At 40.4% G+C, this 17867-nt stretch overlaps 1 long non-coding RNA gene across 1 annotated transcript in view; it reads right to left on the bottom strand.

The window, feature by feature from the left end:
- LOC122751712 overlaps positions 1 to 17867 on the bottom strand; it is a 128519-nt gene that overhangs the window by 28849 nt on the left and 81803 nt on the right. The gene's annotated exons all lie outside the window — the stretch shown is intronic.

The raw sequence follows: 17867 nt of genomic DNA, 5'->3' as shown, positions 1-17867 counted from the left end.
GCTTTTGCACAAACAAAACTAAGGTAATCAAGATTACAAGGGAAGTAGAAAACTGGGAAAGAATTTTTGAAACAAATATCTCTGATAAAGGTCTCATTTCTCAAATATATAGAGAACTGAGTCAAATTTATAAAAATACAAGTCATTCCCCAATTGATAAATGGTCAAAGAATATGAACAGGCAGTTTTCAGACAAAAAAATCACAGATTATATAGATATAGATATAGATAGATATATAATCATATGAAAAATGATCACTATTAATCAGAAAAATGCAAATTAAAAGAACTCTGAGGTATCACCTTCACACCTATCAGAGTGACAAATATAACAAAAATGGAAAATATTGGATGTTGGAGGGGATGTGGAAAGGCTGGGATGCTTTGATGGAGTACTGTGAAAAGATCTGACCATTCTAGAGAACAATATGGAACCATATTGCGCAAAGGGCAATAGAACTGTGCATACCTTTTGATTCAGCAATACCACTGCTAGGTTTATATCCCAAAGACATTCCCCAAGAGAGAAAATGACCTATTTATGCAAAAATATTTATAGCAGCTCTTTTTGTGGAGGCTAAGAAGTGGAAATCATAGGAATGCCCACCAATTGGGGAATGGCTAAACAATCTGTGGTATATGATGGTGATGGACTATTATTGTGCTATAAGAAATGACAAGCAGGATGACTTCAGAAAGGCCTGAAAAGACACATATGAAATAATGTATAGTGAAGTGAGCAGAACCAAGGGAACATTGTGCATAGAGACAGCAATATTGTGTGATGAAGAACTGTGAATGACTTGACTATTCTCAAAAATACAATGATCCAAGGCAATCCCAAAGGACTATGGATGAAATATACTATCCACCTCCAAAGAAAGAACTGATATTGATGAAACACAAGCTGAAACATTCTATTTTCCACTTTCTTTAATTTTTTTCTTTTAATCAAGTTTTCTTGTACAAAATGACAAATATGGTCATGCTTTACATAACCATACATGTATAACCCTATCTGATTGCTGCCTCAGAGAGTCAGGAGGGGAGAGAGGGAAAGAGGGATAAAAATGGGAAACCAAAACTTTAAATAAAAATGTTTATTACAAAAAAATATTCAGCCACCTCTCTGTTGTCTTTTTATCTTTATCTCTGAGGTTACCTTGGGTGTCATGGACCCTGCATTCTAATCCTGGATCTGCCCCTCAGTACCTGTGGACCCACTCACTTTACTTTTCTGGGCCTTGGTGTCTTTATAAAATTAGAGGGTTAGACAAGATGGCCTCTGAGGTTCCTCCCAACTCTAGATTTATGATCCTAATTTAGACTGTAATAACTATAGAGCAGAGATCAAGTCTGTCTAAATGACTCCATAGAAAGGTCTAGGCTACCTTGTTTGTTGTTGTTGTTTGTCCTTCATTCTCAAAGAGGACCATGACACCAGGGTGATGTCATAATTTGCAGTGAATTGGATTTAAGAGAGGGCTGTGCAAGGTCACCAGCCTCACTCCTCCAGAGTCCTCTGGGTCCACTGGCAAGACATACATCAGAATGACTGGAGATGGCCTCAGATGTTTTATGGCAATTGGGGTTAAGTGACTTGCCCAAGGTCAAACAGCTAGTAAGTGTCAGGTGAGATATGAATTCAGGTCCTTCCAACCAGTGCTCTATCCATTGCACTACCTACCTGCCCCATAGGCTACATAGGTGTTCAATGAATGTTCAGGGATGACATTGTTGTTGTTGTTGATGATGATGATAGCTAATATTTATTTAGCTCTTACCATGTGCCAGGCATTGTGCTGACTCCTTTAAAACTATTGTCTCTGATGCTGAGTGAAGTGAGCAGAACTAGAACATTGTACACAGTAACAGCAATATTGTGTGATGATCAACTGGGATAGACTTAGCTCTTCTCAGCAATGCAATGATCCAAGACTATTCCAAAGGACTCAGGATGGAAAATGTTCTCCACATCCAGAAAAAAGAACTGTGGATTCTGAATGCAGATTGAACCATACTGTTTCTACTTTTTTTGGTTATTATTTTTCTTTTTTGAGGTTTTTCTTTTTTGTTCTGATTCTTCTTTCACAACATGCAGAAATATGTTTAAAGTGATTGTACATATATAACCTATAACAATTTGCTTTCTGCCTTGGGGAGGGGGGAGAGAAGGAAGGGAGGGAGAAATATTTGGAACTCAAAATCTTATGAAAACAAATGTTGAAAACTATCTTTACATGTAACTGGAAAATAATAAAAATACCTTTATGATTAAAAAATTTTTAAATCTATTGTCTCATTTGATCCTCAAAACAGTCCTGGGAAGTAGATACTATTACTATCCCCATTTTATAGCTGAGGAAACTGAGGTAAGCAAAGGTTGAGTGACTTGTCCAAGGTCACATGGCTAGTATGTATCTGAGGCCATATTTGAACTCCATTCTTTCTAATTCCAGGTCTAGCTCTCCATCCAATACACCCTGTAACTGCCTCACTTAGCCGACACTAAGGTTGAGAGTAGATGTTTATTTAGTACTTGCCTGTTGAAGTATATCCCAAGCCTATAATTTGAAGATCATGCAACCTAAACAGAGTAGGAATTGTGCTGTACATGTTCCATGAGGCACCAAAAACATGCATTAAATTATTCATTGAAATAATATTTAATAATGATTAATTGGTCATTTGATTATTAATTAAAATAAATTGTTATAATCACGTTGCCCCCCCCCCCCCCCGTTAAAGTCCTCTTCTGATTCCTCATTGTGGCCCAGAGGCTATTCTGGGTGGGTTATGTCCATAGAATTCAAGCCCTGGCAGGTCCTACCCAGGGCTGGATAGGCTTTAAGAATTGGCCCGCATCTGTTATCCAAGGACCAGCCAAAATTAGTTCAGAGAGGCCCATCAGCAGAAGACTGCCTACCAGGTGCTGATGGTTTCTTGGCTATTGCAGCTCATGATGACTGCCTGCTAAGGCATGGCAGGGCTCTTCCCTCCCTCAGAAGAGAGGTCTCAAACCAATGAAGTCATGGATTCTTTTAAGTATTCAGGTATGGAACCATGTTGGAGCAGAAACCACAGATGTCCGAGCTGGAAGAGAACTGAGACATTTTTAGGTCCACCATTAAGTCCCTCATTTTTACAGATGTAGAAAGCAGCACTCAGAGGTGAATGATTGTCAATCCGTTGTGACAGAACAAAGACTAGAAACCAAGTCTCCTGATTCCTCGCTCTCCCAACTAAACTAGTAACATGGTTCAGGTACATCCTTTGCATATCCTGTGGGTCAAATCATATCTTGCTAAATAACTATATATCTGGTGACTAAAACTTGATTCTTTCATAGTTGACATAGAACCAGGTAAGGTAGTTGAAGGCAGCAGGATACAGTCCAGAGAGCTTTGGTCCTTGGGTCAAAAGACATAGCTTTGAAGCCTTGCCCTATGACTTGTGTTACCCATGTGACCACAAGCATATTGCTCTCTGAACCTCAATCTCTTTATCTATAACATGGGTTGTTATAGGGTGTTACTTACTTCCAAATACTGTATAAATGTCAGCTATTCTAATGTGACCAAATGAGTCTATAACCTGCTGGTTTTTTTCCTGTCCCCCAACATTAGCATCATGGAGGGATTTCATTCAATATTTATGCTATGCAACCAAAGAGGTAAGTTTAAGGCAGTAAGTAAAAAAGAGTTGGTGATCCAGAAGAACTGGTTTCAAATCCTGCCTCATATCCTTAGTAGGGTAAGTGACTCTGAACAAAGTCACTTAACTTTCCTCAGTTTTCTCATCTATAAATTGTGAATGATACTAATAGCTACTATGTGACAGGATGGCTGCGATGATCAAATGAGTTAATGTATGCAAAGGTTTTTTTTTTTTTTTTTTGCAAAACCTTAAAGCCAATGTAGAAATGTTTACTGACTGAATATTTTTAAAGCAATATTTTGCCTTATGTATTTAAGTGAATTGAACTGAATTGAATTGAATTTATGCCACTCCTCTCAGATCTCTCCCCTTCTCTCCATTTACTCAGTCACTATTCTTTAGAACCTCATTATTTCTTACCCAGACTACTATAATAGTCTCCTAATTTTTCTTCCCACAAAGCTGCCAAATGAATATTCTTAACATACAACTTACTCCCTTGCTCAAAAAATCTTCAGTGGCCCCCTATGGACTCTAAGATAAAACACAAACTCCTCAGCCTAGCTGGTGAGTAAAGTCCTCCACAATTTGGTTCTCACCTACCTTTTCAGACATTTTACATTACTTCACTTTGTGCAATCCAACCAATATGGCTTATGAACTGTTCCCAAATTCAAAAATGACATCCTCCATCTCTGGGTCTTTACACTATGCACTTCAAATCTTGAGCATCTTTGAAGGTTTAGCTCAAGAACAACAAGCCTTTCTTCAGACCTCTGGCTATTAGTACTCTCTCCCTCCCTAACAATTTCTATTGATTTATCTGTGAATGTAGGGAATCTATCCATTAGAATGTAAGCTCCTTGAAGGCAGGCACAGTTTCAATTTTGTCTTTGGATTCCAGGCACCTACAGCAGTGTCTTGCACATAGTAGGCATGTAAGAAAGGGTTGTTGAACTGAATAGAATTCCCCATGGCTTCTACATGCAAAAAGTCTTACACCTATTTGTAGAGAGAAAATATACTTACCCTGGTACTGAATGTGGGAAAGGGTTTGGATAGGCAGAAAAAAGAGATTATGGGTAAACTAACAGAATAAGGGAGTGCAAGAGACACTGTACTATTTTTAATTAAGAAGGGATGACAGCTGACTAAATTCCCTGACTCTGCTGCTACAGGCTTCCAAACCTAGACCTTATTAGACCTACTCCTAAGACCAATGTCTATTAGTTCCCGATGGTAGTTCTGTTATTGCCCCTCTGTCCTGACAGGTAAAGACTTTACCAAATCTGTGTCTATTCTCAGCATGCAAATGGGGAGATAAAAGTAAGAATACTTATGAGCTGTATCATAGTCCACAGAGACAAAGGAAGGCTAGATCAGATGATACCAAGGGTCATTCTCTAGAAGCCTCCAAATAGCCCCAGGTTAATTGTATTGAATACCTTGTCATTCCTAAACAGACCTACTTATTTGATTTACTTGTCTAATGATTATTTTTTTATAAATCATCTGTTCTTATTACAACATACATTTCCTAAGCATATTCTTCTTGGGATATGCATGTTGGGGGCATCATATTTGATACTACTGAATTTCCAGAAAAGATTAGTATTCCATTAATTTGAAATTAAAATCACCTACTATATGCCAAGCACTTTGCTAGGACACTCCCCTCCCTGCCATCCCCAGACACAAAAACAAAATAATTCCTGCCCTCAAGGAGTTTACATTCTACTGAGGAAGGAATAAAGTTATTATTATTATTATTGTATATTTGTATAATTGTATATAACAATTATTCATGATAATAACAAGCATTTGCATAGCATTTTGAGGTTGGCAAAGCACTTTACAAGTATTATCTCATTTTATCCTCACAATAATCCTGAAAGGTAGGTGCTAATATTATCCCCATTTTACAGATAAGGCAAAGATTCAGTGACTTGTCCAAGTCATACAATTAATAAGTGTCTCGGGCTAGCTTTGAACTTGGGTTCCTATCTCCAGGTCCTGAGTCCTAGCCACTATGCTTCCTAGTATTGAGTACAACATAGACACAGCAAACTCTAATAAAAGGTAAGCATGAATGAATACAAAGGAAAGATCAGGATAAGATATTCTAGGAAAATTTGAGGAGGCAGATCTCACACTCAGCTGGTTAGGGGGTTGAAAAGTGAGGATTGCAGAGGGAAGGAAACCAGGAAAGGAAGGTGGTAGCTGAGTTGAAGATAAGGTACTTAATGAAGATATTTGAAGGAGTACATTCCTGGAACAGGGAAATCCTGTGTCAATGAACCAAGACAGGAGATAGAATGTTAGGCAATAAGGCTGGGAGGCTGGCTTTTGCATTTTATTTTCCACTCAGCTACCAAAGTGATCTTTTTAAATATGTCACCCCACTATTCAAAAATTGCCAGTAGCTCCTTATCATCTCCAGTATCAAATATAAAATCTTCTATTTGGTTTATAAAGCCCTTAATAACTTGGCCCCTTTCCAATCTTCTCATACCTTACCCCTCCATGTACTCTACAATCCAGGGCCACTGGCCTCATTGCTGTTCCTTGCAAAACATTTATCTCCCTACTCCATATGCATTTCCTCTGGCTGCTGCCATGACTTGGAATGCCATGGGACCATAGTAAGTGACTCATTTAACCTAAGTCTCTATTTTCCTAGCTATGAAATGAAGTTGGACTCAATAACTATTCAGTTTCCTTCCAGCTCTAAATATATGATACTATGGGTTTCCTCGTCTTATACATCTTCAGGCAAAGGCTGGATGACCAGTTGTCCAATATGTTATAATGAGAAAACAGAGGACTCTTTTCAGATATGAATTGGACCAGATGGCTGCCAAGGTCCCTTCGGGCCCTAAATCCAGTTATCCTATGATAGCAAGAACCAGGGAGGTCTAGACACTTACCCAGAATCACACAATTAGCTAAGGACAAAGATAGAACTCAAAAGCAGTTGTCCTAACTCCCTGGCTAGTCCTATCTCCACTGAATAATCCCATCTCCATTTGTACTCCATTGTTTCTCTTTTCTAACTCATGCAGCATTTATCATCTGCCTCACAAAATTAAGTCTTCTGTCTTATTCCCTATTTTTCCTTTGTTTCCAGTTTGGTTTGGTTTGTCTCCAGTTACTGAGACTAAAAATTTCTTATGGACAAAGACAATATCTCATCCATCTTTTGTCACTTCCATAATACCTAGTCTGATGGTAGGTATCTAACTTAGTGCTTAGTAAATATTATTTGATCACTTATAGATAGATAATGTGATAGATGCTGATAGATCACTTATAGATAAATAATAATAGATAATTTGATCACAGATAGATAAAACCCACAGTCTTCTATTAAAGGGATGAGGAGGACAAGAGAATCTTTTTTTTTTTTTTTTGGTGAGGCAATTGGGGTTAAGTGACTTGCCCAGGGTCACACAGCTAGTAAGCCTCAAGCATCTCAAATCTGAGGCCAGATTTGAACTCAGGTACTCCTGACTCCAGGGCCAGTGCTCTATCCACTGCGCCACCTAGCTGCCCCCCGACAAGAGAATCTTAAGGTCTGAGGGCATCTGTGATTTTTTTCTGTCCCCTTGTAGCCACAGAAGAATATACCTAAAACAAAACTCCAATAGATGAGTGCTTTTAAAAATTACTTTAAATCCCTAAGAAAAGATATTTCACATTCTTACCTGATGGTCCAGTATGTAACCCAAGACATGGAAAGTTCTTCCTTGAATCTAATTTAAATCCTTCTTATTGCAGACTATTCCCCCTCATTCTGACATCAGGAAATATGGAAAACAATGAGTGTGTCTAACAATTTCCTAGGTAATAGCCTTTTGTGGACCAAAAGATTCCTACAACATCATCACTCTGCCTTCCCTTCTCTAGGTTAAGGAATAGCCCTGTGTTCCTCAGGATAAGGATTACTTCAGTTTAATGGTTTCCCCAGCCAGCTAAAGGAAGTCATGACATTATCACGGCTATCTGAAGAATGTTAGAGAAACCTAATAGCAATGTTTGGTATTCTTGGCTACCTGGGAATAGAATGGTAGTCAAGATAAAATACCTGCTTAAAGGGCGAAAGCAATGACCAATCTGATCATGGGAGCCAAGCTGAGCCCAAATCTACCTCTATTCGCCAGGGTCCCTGCTCAGGAAACATTAAAACCCCAGAGGAAGCCAGAGGAAGGGAACCTTTCAAATGAAAGTACTCTGATACTGGCAACACTTGTGTCCAAGAAAGCAATGCCAAATGTCACGCTGAAAACAGGAAATCAGCTAGGGGACTGTATTTGAAGGCTATGTAACAATGTGAGGGAACAACAGGAGAAAAACAACAGTCATACTGAAGTCTGCTCAAGCTTGGGGAGATCCCAGCTGCAGTCCTCTCTCTGGAAGCAGAAGAAACAGCTAGATTCTCCTGCCCTCTCCCCACCCCCTCCTCCAGATCTTCTACAGGTTGGGTCAGCAAGGTCAACAACATGACTCACCCCTCCAGTTTTGGAACCAGCATCCTGTGAACAAAGCTGGGGCCATTTACCTGGAGACCAAAGTCTATTTCTTTAATAAGTTAGGTGTTATGAAGGGGCTAAGGAGGTGGGAGCTGGGAAGGGGAGTTTTTGCCCCTTCCCGACATTAAAAAAGACATTAGGGGCTAATTGAATAGGTAAGTAGTATGATCTGTTAACAGAGACTGGTCCTTTGGAAAGTTGTCTTTGTCAAAAAACAAAGGCATTAAGAGACATAAGCAGCAACTTTTCGTTGGCAGCTGGATGCTGAACATGGAATAGGAAGTGTGTGTGTGTGTGTGTGTGTGTGTGTGTGTGTGTGTGTGTGTGTGTGTTCATGAGGACGTTCTCTGCTGTTGCTAAGACAGCTTCCCCTGCACCCCCTCCTCCCCACTTGCCTCTCACCCAATCAAAAGGTGGCATCTCCCCATTGGTTGCCTGGTCTTATCGAATGACCGTGACAAGCTGGCGCTGAGCCCACCCCATTGGTTCATTCCTTACGGCCCACTGTCAGGGGAGAGCAAATCAGACACCTAATCAATATTTTGTGAAGCAGCACGAGCCTCCTGGCTGAATTTACATTAAGTATCTTGCTGTCTGTTCCTCTGCGCCCAGATAAGCATCACATTAATTTCAGGGGTGGGGAGAGAGATGGGCAGACTAAAGCTGTCGCCCTTCAGCCATCTTGGCTGTTCTCGAGTCCAGGTTAAAAGCTCACAATGTAAAAACTGCATCAGGTTAACTTAAACTGGAGATATAAACCTGATGAATGGAAACAGGTATAGACCAGCATAGCTTAAAGGTGACCCTGCTGGGAATAGAACTGGGATTTTTTTTCTTTCTTTCTGGGCTACTGCACAGTGAGGGAGAGTTAAGGAGCCCACAACTCATTGGATTTAATGTAAACCAAACCAAAAGAAAAAAAGGCCATTGTCATCAGTGAGTTCAGAAAGAGACTTGAGCTCCCTAGCTATTCAGCTAGGCTGCATTCAGAGACAGGAACAGACATAGCCACTAGGTCAAAGGGTGCTATGGTGCTTGGAGAAGACCAAGAATTCCTCTGAGATGGGTGGGAATTCTAGGAAAGAGTTGGGATTGGGGCCTAAATTAATCCCAGTGGCTCCCTTTCCCCAGGTAATTGTTCCACCCTTAACCATATTTATGGACTAATTATACAGGCTCCTTCAGTCTTAGACCTTAGCAGGCAAAGGTGAATGGAATGATTATCTGAATGACTGGAAACCAAAAACAAACCTAACCCTCCCTTACTAAAGAAGATCCAAAGTAATCTAGACAGGCTGTCTATACAAAATCAGAAGCACCATATTATTGCTTCACTTCTCTTTGCCTGTGTGAACAATGCTCAAAAAGCTCAGAGAGATCCTGAAAAATAATTAACACCATCATAATGTGACTCGTGCCATGGTGTGGGTGGAAAATATGAGTGAAATCAGCTATTAAAATGAACATCAGGCCAAGCAGTTACTCATATCATTCTTTCCTGGACTGCATTTACATCAGCTTTGAAGACAAGTTCCAAACAATTGGCCTACAAAATGTTGGGAGAGTTTTCCAAGCCCTTTCCCGGCTCATCCATGTCCTAATACAGAGAGCGATCAAATGCCAAGAATCCAAGAAAATGAAAACTGGGAAACACATTTTCCATTTTTGTTTAGTTCTTATTGACCACTGGCCAGTAGGCTAGTAAGAATTTGCATGGTGGTTTAAAGGAAATATAAGCCTTTAGTTCTAAGATCAACTCTTGGGAAAAGAAAAAAAAAAATCAGCAGCAGCTGGGTAGCTCAGTTGGATAGATAATGGGTTGTTGTTTTTTTAATCAAAGCCAAGGTTACAGGATAAATCCTCGAATGGCTTAATTCTCTTCACTCTATTTTGTGTCTGACCATTTTACAAATGCACATCACATGATTCACTGTGAGAGAGTATTCTTATTGATTGCCTTTCTTATTCTCCATAGTGACAATTCCAAACCTTTCCCTAGTTCTTCCAGCCCCCAAATTCAACTATCACCCTCACATTTGGGGCAGATGACTTAGTCTCTTATTTCAATAAGGTCATTCGATGTGTATTGTGTCTATGCCTCTTGTCTCCTCTTCAAAATTTCTCAACATCCTCATTCATTCTTTTTTATTCTTTTTCTCAGATGAGGTATCCATATTCCTTACTAACGCTAACCAACCTTTCACTGTGCCTTTGATCCCATTTCCTACCAGACCTCACTCCCTTCTCTTTCATGTGCTTAGTTTCTCCCCCCTCTAATGGCTCTTTCTCATCTCACCACAAATATGCTCAGGTCAAACTTCTTGAAAAATTTGTCTAGAGCTAAGAGATCTTAACCTGGACCCCTTTGGCACTCTGGTGAAGTGCATATGGATTCATTCTCAGAATGTTTTTAAAAGCATAAAGTGAAATATTCAAGAAATCAATTACATTAAAATATAGGTGTCAAAAAAAATTTTAAGAGCCACTGACCACAGGGGGCAGCTAGGTGGCATAGTGGATAAAGCACTGGCCCTGGATTCAGGAGGACCTGAGTTCAAATCCAGCCTCAGACACTTGACACTTACTAGCTGTGTGACCTTGTGCAAGTCACGTAACTTTCATTGCCCTGCAAAAAAAAAAAAAAAAAAGAGTCACTGACTCCAGGTGAAGTATCTCTGTATCTCTGATATGGACCCAATGCCTCCACTTCCACACTACCCACTTTCTCTTCCACCTTTTTCTTCTATTCATACTACTACTAGACTGAAATGGTTCTCTTATAATCCTCAAACCCAATAGCTTTCTTTAAGTCCTTATCCTCCTCAAACTCTATAGCACTAACAAATATCCCTCCTTGTCTTCTTCCTGACATTGAAGGTGGTTATTGTCCAAGGTTCTGTCCTTGGCTCTCTTCCATACTTTCTCTCCCTCGGCAATCTCATCAACATTGCTTTAGCTGTCACTTCAGTGTAGCTAAGTCTCAAATCCATCCCTGACCTCTTCCCAAAGTTCCAGACCCACATCTCTGGCTGACTACAGGGTACCTCTACTGTGATGTATCACTGGTACATCAAATTTTGCATGTTTGCTTATTGTCTTTTTTTATTATTTATTTCGGGGCAATGAGGGTTAAGTGACTTGCCCAGGGTCACACAGCTAGTAATTGTTAAGTGTCTGAGGCCGAATTTGAACTCAGGTCCTCCTGAATCCAGGGCCGGTGCTCTATCCACTGCACCACCTAGCTGCCCCCCCCATTGTCTTTTAACAAAACCTTTTCCTCTTTCTGATGACTATTTTTGTCAGTAACACCCATCCAGTTTGCAATGGTGTTATCTTTAACTTTTCTCTCCTCCCCCCACTCCCCCAACTGACATATCCACTCAATCACTACTGAAGCATGATTCTAACTCCACAATTTCATTCACATCTGTACTTTCTTCTCCATGTTCAACACCATTACTCAGTACAGGATCTCATTATTTCAAGGCTCATAATTTTCAAGGCTACTAAAAAATCTAAGGGCAGTTGGGTGGTGCAGTGGATAGGGCACTAGTTCTGGAGTCAGGAAGACTACTCTTCCAGAGTTCAAATCTGACCTCAGACACTTACTAGCTGTGTGATCCTGCACAAAGTCACTTCATCCTATTTGCCTCAGTTTCCCCTGGGCTGGATAAGGAAATGGCAAACCACTCCAGTATCTCTGCCAAGAAGCTCCCAAATGGGGACTCGAAGAGTCGGACATGACTGAACAATGACAAATCTAAGAGACTGCCTAAATGGGAGTTGATATTCAAGATAAACAAAGACAGTAAGAAAATGCCTAGTTGCCCACGATGAGTTCAACTCACCAGGTCCAGATGAACAATATCCCAGGGTACTGAAAGAACTAGCAGGTGTGTTTGCTGAGTCACAGACAGGAATCTTTAAAAAATTGTGCAAAATAGAAGAGGTACCATAGGACTGGGAAAGGGCAAACATTGTCCAGAATGGACTATGCAAACTATAGGCTAGTGAGCTTCTAGTCCTGGTAAAATTCTAGAACATGTAATGAGGGACTGACTACTGAACGCACTCCTTATGAGTATGTACAGTGATGCTGATGCAATTCCCCATGTTAGAAGGAAGGGAAGCAATAAGCATTTATGGAGCCCCTGCTACATGTCAGGCATTGTGCTAAGTGCTTTATAAAAATCATCTCCTTTGATATGAAAGACATTGAAGTACCTGCTTCTGAGAGAGTCATGATGATATATAATGAAAGGATTTCAAAAAGACTTTGGAGCATGTATAGAAATTCTGTAAGGAGTTTCTGTCTACCAGTCAGTGGTGAGGGCAGCTAGGTGGTATAGTGGATAGAGTGCTGGGCCTGAAGTCAGGAAGATTCATCTTCCTGAATTCAAATCTGGCCTCAAACACTTACTAGCTGTGTGACCCTGAGCAAGTCACTTAACCCTATTTGCCTCAATTTCCTCCTTTGCAAAATGAGCAGAAGGAAATGGCAAACCACTCCAGTATCTTTGGCAAGAAAACCCCAAACAGGGTCACAAAGAGTAGGACATGACTGAAATGATTGAACAACCACCACCAGTGGTGAAGAAGAGCTTTCTTAAGTGGCTGGGGAGGTCTTTAAAAGGCATTAGCTGGGGCAGCTAGGTGGTGCAGTGGATAGAGCACTGGCCCTGGAGTCAGGAGTACCTGAGTTCAAATCCAGCCTCAGACACTTGACACTTACTAGCTGTGTGACCCTGGGCAAGTCACTTAACCCCAATTACCTCACTAAAAATAAAAAATAAAAAGTTAGGGGGCATGTACAAAAATATTAAAGAAAAAAAAAAGGTACTAGCCAAGCAGAGTCTCAGTCTTTCTTCTACCAGTGTGAATTCTTCACTATGGCTGACTTTTTCCTGCTAGACAGCATCTGGTGAGAGACAGTGCTACAAGGGCAGAAATTTTTAACCCACTTCCTATCTTAATATGGAGTACTGTAACCTCGTATTATAACCTTGTGAATTTTGAAAGGCCAGGAGAGTGAGCCACCCCAAGGTTCAGGCATCTGGAAGTCAAGGCCTTCTCATGTGTCAAAGCCAGCTCAAAACCGTTGCCCTGATTTTTTTCTTGGGGGGGTGGGGGAGGAGTTGAGGAGCCACATTTGGAACACAACAGCAGCAGTAGCTGAGATAAGATCTCACCTGGCAGTGAAGAAGCACTGGAACATGAAGTTGATGTGACCAGTATATCAGGGAAAACGTGTCCCTGAGAGGTTGAGGGAAATGAGCTTCTACTCTTGCTATATCATCAAAGAAAAATAGCCTTTTGTAAAAACAAATTAGGGGCAGCTAGGTGTCACAGTGGATAAAGCACTGGCCCTGGATTCAGGAGGACCTGAGTTCAAAGCCAGCCTCAGACACTTAATACTTACTAGCTGTGTGACCCTGGGCAAGTCACTTAACCCTCATTGCCCACCCAAAAGAAAGAAAGAAAGAAAGAAAGAAAGAAAGAAAGAAAGAAAGAAAGAAAGAAAGAAAGAAAGAAAGAAAGAAAGAAAGAAAGAAAGTGAGCCCAGAGAAAATCACTACAAACATATTGTTAAAAAGAAACGTCTAGGAAAGGAAGCAATAACAACAAAGCATTATCTTGGTTTTACTGAGAACATATCATGTCAGACTAACTATATTTCCATGTTTTTAAAGGGTTCCTTGATTTGTAGATAAAAGTAATGTTGTGGATATAGTTTACATAAATGCTATTGTAACTAGGGAACTGGCTAATGAAGAAATGACTGTGTTTGCCCTTCTTGATGGGTTACATTGAGCACGTGCAGATATTCCCTGACTGATTTCAATCCAATACATGGAACACTGGAAACTTCTTTTGGCCGTAGGTGATGATGAAACTCGCTCTAATTGGCTTCTCAGCTGTAAGGAGTCATTCAGGAAAGAATTAAGACAAAACTGAGTGTGCATATAAAACACTGCAGTGTGCAGTCTCTCATACTCTTCCACTGTAGCTTCTGAGTGATGGGGACTACTGTGGGTCACTAGGTTGAGGAGGGAAGCTGGCTTTTCTGTCCTTCACTGTCCTTGACTACATGCAACCTATGCAATGTGGTCCAGCACAGTGGTCAAGGAGAATTTAGTTTTGTTTTAAGTATTTATTGTTTCCTGATCTTAAGTGAAAAATTATCCTGAGACAGGAGTGCCCGGGTAACTGTGTGAAATGAAGAGATCTATCAAAGTCATCAGAATTTTCACTGACAACCTGATTCAATAACTGAGTCCACTGGAGTGGTAGTAGCCATTGATAAAGGAGGCCCCTGAAGATGGAAGTACAAAGGCATACCCCCAAAGAAAGTGGTAGCTTAAGTACTATGATATGTAATGATGGGAAGAAATGCTGGCAGATGCTACCAAGTTACTGTTTCTTAGAATCTAGCAAACTGGAGCCCCAGACCAGTGCGCCTGGGGGCATAAAAACCTCAAATGACAATTAATTCTTTACAGGTTTAACTCACAGCTAGATTCTGTAGAAACTCAGACACCCACCTGCCAATAGGGGTGAAAGCTGGGAATGTGAGCCCAGAGAGAGGGTGGTACATAAAGTATTTGACAAAGTCCTTCAAACTATTCTTATCAACAAGACAGGAAGGTATGGGCTGGACATACCAGGAGAGATGTATTCCAGATTGATTGCCTGGCCATACCCAAAGAGTAGTCAGTCAATAGTTCAATGACAATTTAGGAAGAAACTTTTAGTAGCATGATCCAAAGATCTGTACTTAACCCTATACCATTGAACATTTGTTGTTCAGCAAGTTCAGTCACGTCTGATTCTTTTTGACCCCATTTGGGGTTTTCTTGGCAAAGATATTGAAGTAGTTTGCCATTTCCTTCTCCAGCTCATTTTACAGATGAGGAAACTGAGGCAAAGAGAGGACAGATTTGAACTTAAGAAGATGAATATTCCTGACTCCAGGCCCAGTGCTCCATCCACTGTGACACCTACTGCCACTGAATATTTACCAATGACTTAAAAGATATAAATGTCACCTTTATGAAACGTGTAAATGACACAAAACCAGCTAACACTTTAAATATCAGAGGCAAGATCTAAAAGATCTTGACTGAGTAGAACATTAATATGAATCTAATGGAATGAAATATAACAGGAATAAATGTAAAAACAGGTTGGGTTCAAAAAATCAATTTCACAGCTACATGATGGGGTGGACAGGACTAGAAAATCATCTGAAAAAAAAAGATTTGGGAATGTTGGTGGAGTGCAAGTGTATGTCAGCAGTAGTTTAATAAAGCAGCCCAAAATCAAACAAAAAAAGAAAGAAAACTAACATTATCTTAACGCCCATTACAAGAAGGATCGCATAGAATAGGGGGGTATTGTCCATGGTGTACATTGCCCCAGGGCTGACTGCATCTAGGATATTGTGCCCAATTCTAAATACTTCATTTTAGAAATGACATTGATTAAACTGATAAGTGTCTCCAAGAGTGCAACCAGGATGGAAAAGACCCTCAGTCCATACCATCTTATCAAAGGTTGACTAGAGTGATGCTTGGCCTGGACAAGGTAAGACTTGGAGAGAATATGTGATAATCATCTTCAACTAGGTGAAAACCTATCATGTGGATGAGAGATTAGACAGAGGACAGAACTAGGAATGATAGCAAAGAAGTAGATTTTAGGTGGAGGTTAGGGAAAGTTTCTTCCAACAATTCTTCTTTTAATAAATTATGGTGATACCAAGTAAAATGTGCTTCTTAGGAGGTAGAGGCAGCTGGGTGACTCAGTGGGCAGAGAACTGCAACTGGAGTCAGGAAATCCTGAATTCAATTCAGGCCTCAGACACTACGTAGCTGTGTGATCCTGGGCAAGTCATTTAACCTGCTTGCCTCAGTTTCCTCATCCGCCTACATCGCAGGCTTGCTGTCAGGATCAAATGAGAGAATACACATATAGTATTTAACACAGTGCTCGGAGCATGGAAGGTGCTCCATAAATGCTTATTTCCTTCCTCATCACTGTAAGTCTTCAAGAAAAAGGTGAATGACTAATTGTTGATTATGCTGTAAATCTTGTGCAGGTAAGGGTTGGCCCCTAAATGGCCTCTGAAATCTCTTCCAACTCAGAGACTCTTCTACCTCTTCTAGGGAAACACCCAAGTTCAAATTCTGCCTCAGATACATACTAGCTGTATGGCTCTAGGCAAGTCACTTAACCTTTCTCAGCCTGCTTCCTCATCCCTAAAATGAGGGTAATAAAAATCAGCACTTTAAGATTTGCAAAGCACTTTACAAATAAACTCAACAAGTCCAATATGGGTAAAATGGGCTGCGGGCAGCTAGATGGCACAATGGATAAAGCACCGGCCCTGGATTCAGGAGAACCTGAGTTCAAATCCAGCATCAAACACTTGACACTAGCTATGTGACCCTGGGCAAGTCACTTAACCTTCATTGCCCCACCCAAAAAAATTAAAATGGAACTTATTATCTTTCCCCTTAAACCTTTCCCCTCTCCTGCTTTCCTTACTACTATGCAGGGCAACACCATCTTTCTCAGTCCCTCTGGCTTACAACCTAGGTGTCAGTCCTTGACTTCTCACTATCTCTCACCACCAATATCCAATCTATTGCCAAGACCTGTCAATTTCATCTTTGCAGCATCTCTTTAGCACTACCCCCTTCTCTCCTCTCACACTTCCACTACTGGTGCACACCTGAACTATTGCAATAGCTGCTGATGGATGTACCTGCCTCAAGCCTCCCCCCTAACTCCAATCCATCCTCCATTCAGAAACCAAAGTTATTTTTCTTAAGCCTAGGTCCAACCATGTCACCCCTCCAGTAAATAAATTCCAGTGCCTTCCTATAGCCCACATGATCAAATGCAAAATCCTGTCTGATGTTCAATTTAGCAGCCCCTCCTACATTCCCAGTCTTCTTACACTTTAATCCCTTCCACATACTTTCAGTCCAGTAACACTAACATCCTCATGAACAAAACACTCTCTCTCTCTCTCTCTCATGTCTGGGCATTTTCCCTGGCTGTCCTCCATGCCTGGGATACTCTCCTCATCTCTACCTGGTGGTTTCCCTGTCTTCTTCTGAGTCCCAACTAAAATCCATTCTTCTACAGGAAGCCTTTCCCAGATCTCCTAAATTCTAGTACCTTCCCTCTTCTAATTCTTTCCTATTTATTTTGTATATAGCTTCTCTGTACACATTTGTTTGCTTGGTTTTCTTTTTACCCATTAAATTGTAAGCTCTTTGAGGAGTTCTTTTTGTATCCCCATCCATTAGCAAAATGTCTGAAAAATAGTAGATGCTTAACAAATGTTTAACGACTCATTTTTTGTTCACAACAATCTTGGGAAGTAGACGCTATTATCCACATTTTCCAGATAAGGAAACTGAGGCAGACTTTAAGGGACCTGCCCAGCATCACATAGCTAGTAAGTAATTGAGACTGAATTTGAACTTAGGTCTTCTGACTCCTCCTGGTCCAGTTCTCTATCCAAATGCATGACCCAGCTACAGCATATGATAATAACCCCTAACCTCATAGGGATAATGAGATAACACATGAAAGTATTTTATAAGAGTCAATACAAATGCTAGCTTACGTTGTTGTTGTTGTTGTTGCCAGATTAAGTTTCTTTATACT

The sequence above is a fragment of the Dromiciops gliroides genome, chromosome 3, assembly GCF_019393635.1.
Source record: "Dromiciops gliroides isolate mDroGli1 chromosome 3, mDroGli1.pri, whole genome shotgun sequence".
In the NCBI taxonomy this organism is placed as follows: domain Eukaryota; kingdom Metazoa; phylum Chordata; class Mammalia; order Microbiotheria; family Microbiotheriidae; genus Dromiciops; species Dromiciops gliroides.
The sequence above is the reverse complement of the archived record's forward strand: the minus strand, read 5'-3'. Positions and strand labels throughout refer to the sequence as shown.